Here is a 6,000-nt window from a genome sequence, read left to right as displayed (position 1 = left end):
ATCCAGTACAAAACCAAAGAACACTAGAAACCTCACACACCTAATTTTCAAAGCAATTTGGTGGATTAAATATCTTTAATATTTACAGGCTTAATGTTGATGTATAAATATTTCTACCTAGTTAATCATAATTTCTTAATAGCATCATCTGTTCATTGAAAAGAGCTGCTGTGGGTTTTTGCATGAACGTGGGTATGTCTTGGTAAGTCTCAGAAAAAGCTATTCAGTTCTTGCACTCAGAATGATTAAAAGACAGGCAGAATAAGACTTACGGGTGAGGCGCACTTTCCAAACTATCAGCAAATTGCTCAAACACATAACATTAAGAGTATTTTAATTAAAATTTCACAAAAATCACAGAATGGTTGAGGTTAGAAGAGACCTCTGGAGATCATCCTGTCCAGTCCCTCTGCTATAGCAGGGCAGTTTCTGAAGTCGGTTTCTCAGAACATATCTAGACAGTTTTTGAGTACCTTCAAGGATGGAGACTCCACATCCTCTGTGAACAACTTGTTTCAGGGCTTGAATATCAGGCTTGGTTTTTTTATAGCTCTTTTCTCAGATGATCTATATAGCTTAATTAGAACAAGTACTCTTTCAAAGGTAGAGAATAAAAACATGGGTACTAGGGTTCCTCTTATCTGTCGACAATGGAAGGTGGAGTTAAACTGTTATAAATACATAAATGTCTGTAATGCAGTCTGCTAAATGTCCTCTCTCACAGTGAGGAATACTGCCTTGCAAAACATGAATCAATGCCTTGTTTTAGGTGACAGCACCAGTACAAAGCGCACAGTATTCTAGAAGCATATTTGTCTACATTCAGGTAACCAGGGTCTAAGCAACTTGCCCAGATGCATACGTTTACATTACAAATACCCAAAATTAGGTCAGCCAAATACAGCACAATGGTCAAAGGAGACTGAAATAGCATAGCAGTGCACCTATGGCCTTGCTAAACAACTCCAATATTCACTATAAAAATGTTATGGAGACTATGTATGTTTATAAGGCTTTATCCAACAGAAATTGAGAGACAAGAGTAACATGTTTTTATGACTAGAATTAATAAAACATTTCTTATTACAAGGTTGTTGACCTCTACACACTAATATCTTCCTTGCCCAAGAATAAAACAATGGCTGCTCTTATGGATACCGTTTTAGGGAAAATTACGAAGTACATTTCTCCTTTAAGACAAAAAAGCAAGTGCTTTTAGATTTTACATATTTGTTTACTTGCACATCATACAAAATAGCAACCATATTATTTTTGCAAGCCCAATAATCTAACACTGACAGCCTTCCTTAAAATGCCTTTTAGTGATATAATACATACTATTTATTGATATGTTCACTTATAGAACCTTGCTTCTTTAATCTAACTTCATCTGACATCCATCTTCTACCCAAATTTCATCAAGACTCTGATGATTCATATACTAGATAAATTACCACTGTATAATTATTTTTAGTGATGAGAATCAACTGTGATTATTGACCAAGTCTAGCCATGACTATGTCAATAACAAACATGGCAAGATATAATTAAGGTCAGAATAATATACTTTACAGCAAGCAAGATAATAAGAGCTGAGTAAGTATCTCAAATCAATTTCTACTAATAGCCACTTTAACAAAATAATCAAAACTGCTTTACCCATATTTGGGATTCCTTTCTATTAATTTATCATACATACTGTTATTTCATAAGCAATGCTTAACACTGTCTTCAAAGGAATAATTTTCAGTTTTCATTTATTCAGTCAGTGTCCATAAAAGTTCACTCACAAATAAACTTCAAAATACATTTTGAGTTAATTGGTCATGAATTAGCTAAAAGGGTAGCTTGCTTCAGTCTCTTTGTAGGAAAAAAAAAAACAGCCATTGAAGTTAAGAAAATAAATGTTTTAAATTCAAGAAAATTCAGGGAGAAGAAACTCTCACACTCCCAAGATAGTCGAAGACCCAAGCACTTGACTTCTGTCTTTCTGATGAAAAAAAGATTCAGGTGTCCTAAACAAGTTTATATTAGCATGAGTGAAATATTCCCCCATGTCTTCTATATATGAACTCCCCATACACAGACCTTAAATATGCAAAAGCACAGTTGGGATACGAGTCTTGTCTTTCGCTCTTTCTTCATGTCACCATACTCTAGTGAGGCCTTTGTTTAGTAGAGCACAACAGTTTGGGGTGGGTTTTGTTCATAACAGGAATATTGTTTTGTTGTTCCACTTTCCAACAACGTAGACAAAGAAAAGAGAATATGCATGGCAACAAATAAAAAGTTTCTAAGTCTTTGTGTCAGAAAGTCAGTGATTTTTAAAAACATCTGGAACTTGGTTGTTCCTCTCGGATTCACCACGGCAGCAAGAACTGAAAATCCATGTTGAACACACTGAGGCTGCTGTTGCATGGGGAGGGAGATAGAGTAAGAGCAAGCAACTGGAAAACAGATTTGACTTCAGTCTCTAACTGTTGTGCCTTCATGAATACTGCTTAGTGAAAACAAACAAGAGCCTGTATACGTACAGCGGACTCATTGATTTAGTCCTAAGAGACAAATGATCATTTGCAACTGTGCCTGCTTTTTCAACATTAATGAATCATTAAGTATTGTTTCTGGACCTCCCTGACCTTTCAGTGATTAAATAGCTGATCCTATTGCACTGTAGAGTATTTAAATTCCTTGGAATGAGCACTCAGAGATGGTAAAAACAGCACCTTGCACGTTTTATATACATTGTACTTAGATAATATATGGATTCTCAATAAACATGGGATGAGACAACTGCTAAACTCCTACTTTTACAAAACTGAATTATATGGAAAGAAATAAAATATTCCTTCCGAGGTCCCTTGCCCACCACTATGTAGATCACTGCTTTTCAGAATCAGACATTTTCTTATTTTATCTACATTGCATCTAATGAAGACAAGAAAAGGTATTTTTACTTTCAGGTAAGTGAAATAATATTTCACTTCTCCAAAATTCTTGGTTTAATTGTTTGGTGATTTCTGAGGAAGATAAAATTGACAGAAGTAAAAACGTGCCTTTCTGGTCAATCCTTTCCGCATAAAAAAAAATAGAACTGAACATTCTAAATTGAACATATACACTTAATCCCCAGACATGTTATCATCTAGCAGGTACCATAGTCTGGGTAAAGTCTGCAGCGCTCTCACTATAAATTTAAAATTCACTGAAGTATTTTATTAGGAAACGCTCAGCAAAGACTTTGTGATACACCAAATGGAATCAGAGAGGACAGAAGGGAAGGAGGAATGGAAGGTTAAAAGAACAACCTAATTGATAAAGTCTGGGAAAAAACACCCAGAAGCAGAATGTAATTTTAGAGAAACATAAGTGGTGGAGATAATGTCAAAGCTAGTTATTGCTTTTTGCACAGCACAGGCGATAGGAGAGAAGGCACACACAGAAAACGGAACCTGGAGCAAGTCAAATTCCAGGGAGAGGAGGCTTTTCATCACCGCGCGTTAATCCATTTCTGGAAGGTGGAGGTCGCTCTTTTCATTGATTTCTGTTTGTCTCAACAATTAGATGCTTTTTGGCAAAAGCAGGTTGCAAACACTAGGCTGAAGCGCTCACAAAATCACAATATCAACTTGCAGAATTACACTTGTCTTAAAACAGAGCCCTGTAACGTGACTCGGATTTAGAATCACAGTTCATTTGGAAAACTAATTCCTAAAAACCTTTCCAAATTATTACAGCTGGATTTAGGTCACAAGTTATTGGGTTAGGCTTTTTCTGAAACAGCACTGTAGGGAAAAAAAAAAATCCTTAAACATTCATACCATGCCACGTTACTTTGTACATTATGTGTATTTATTACCTTAAAATCCGGAGTATGCTGGGTGTTATTTCGATACATTGCTAAACACCATTTAGAAATGCTCTCAGCCTGATGGCAATAAAGGACATTACTTATTCCTTGAAATTCCTTTAGCTACTCTCCCTGTTCAGTAGCAGGTTATCAGCCAAAGTCTATACCGTGTTTGGAACTGGGCACCACAGAAACCCCACTGTTTGGAAGAGGCCGTGATGGTCTCACTGAGTCAGCTTCTGGCAAAAAGGAAGAAAATTCTTTTCCAGAAATTACTCTTCTCTACTGTTTTCTCAGAACATCCAATAGTTATAACTCACACCCTAGAGCAAGCAAAACCTAATTTTCTTTCAAACGTCCTGTTTAGTGCTTTAATATCTATCATTATAACTCTAGGTTTTCTTAACATCAGTTTGTAAGGTGCTAGGCTTGCTTGGACCTGTGTAAACTCTTCTCTGGGACTCTTTTTTCTTTTCACCTTATGTTTTTCCATACAAACTCTGTGTATCGGCTCAATATGTAAAATCCTGCCATAGATCACATCTGCTGGAGCCATTGATACCAATTAGGATGTATTTGCTTAACAGCAAGCATCGCCATAAGATCTAAGAGACCTAGAGTCTTCAGATACTGCATGCTGTTTTTGTAGAAGGTACTGCATTAATAAACACAAGACAGAAAAACTACCATGAGGGTTATGTTTGACCTTGTTCTCCGTTCATCTTTGCTAATATGTAGGAAAGAAGGTAATACATCAAAAGAAAAGGATGCCTTACTAGTTTGATATACTTGCAACTCTTGATGACATTCCTGTTGAACTTAGAATAATATTTAGCTGTTATTGGCAGTAACTTTGGGATGCATTTGTAAAGCTGAACTTCATATTTTGTACTTTCAATCTGTTAAGAGTGTTTCTAGAAGAAAAGTTGCCAGAGAAAAAGCAAAGATAAATCTTTATTTAGCATAGAGATTTTCTGAGTTAAATCAGACAACAATCTATTTTTTCATTCAATCCTCACTAGCAAACATTTTATTTTGGGGAGTATCAAGCAACATTCTGTGTGTTAAGCTTTACATACTGGAAGGTAAAATATTGGATGATGCTGTGATTTATGGTGTAAAGATCAAAAGATTAGAACTAGTGATTTTTTTTTAAACTAACTGTACAACTTAGGATTTTTTTTTTTTTAAACCACTTCAGAAAATTGAGACATTTATTTTTATTAGCATTTTAACACACATAGAATCATAGAATGGTTAGGGTTGGAAGGGACCTTAAAGATCATCTAGTTCCAACCCCCCTGCCATGGGCAGAGAAATCCTCCACTACACCAGGTTGCCCAAAGCCTCATCTAACCCAGCCTTGAACAGGTGTAGCTCTGTTTTTCCAGGGATTTTACTGAAAATATTGCAACTCGATCGACCTCAGAAGATTATTATTAGCAACCTGATTATACAGATGTTGTAATCAAAGTTTCACCTATTCGTCTTGCTGTCGGTGTTGAAAAATCTGTTATTCTGAAGTCTGATATACGTTAGTAATTTAAGATTCGATTTTATTCATAATCTTAGGATGAAAAATTTTATATGGTGAAACAGAACGGAGACTTAGGAGGAACAGTTGCTCATTTATTACTCTTTTGTTTTCAACTTTTTCTTTGTATAGCTAAGCCCACAGAGATGCTTCTGAGAAGATACCCTAAGCACTACTATACCAAGTGGAACTAAAGAGAATTTAATCTATCGAGCTTTTGTTAAACTTGCAGAATCAAACAAGACATTCTGCAAAACAAAGACATCTCATCCTTTTTAAAAAATTCTATGCTATTCTAGACTTCATAGGTTCTCGCAAATTAATTTGGTCTCTAAAAGTATAGCCTGCTACAGTACACTACCTTGTATAAAAAAAATAATCAAGAGACTTGCTTTCCGGTATTTACTTGGATTATATCATCACATTTTAATTGTATCCTTATATAAACACATATAGTTCTAAAACCACAGTAATAACAGAAAACTAATATGTATGCCATGAGTTCTGCTTATAGGGAAAAAGATCAAACCACTTTTCTATGATAAACTATCTCTTAGAAATACTGTGTTTGTAAAGCCACAGAGCTAAATCTGCTGGTCCTCCTACTCATGAGAGG

Source organism: Tauraco erythrolophus, chromosome 8 (assembly GCF_009769465.1).
Source record: "Tauraco erythrolophus isolate bTauEry1 chromosome 8, bTauEry1.pri, whole genome shotgun sequence".
NCBI classification, from domain to species: Eukaryota; Metazoa; Chordata; class Aves; order Musophagiformes; family Musophagidae; genus Tauraco; species Tauraco erythrolophus.
The sequence above is the reverse complement of the archived record's forward strand: the minus strand, read 5'-3'. Positions refer to the sequence as shown.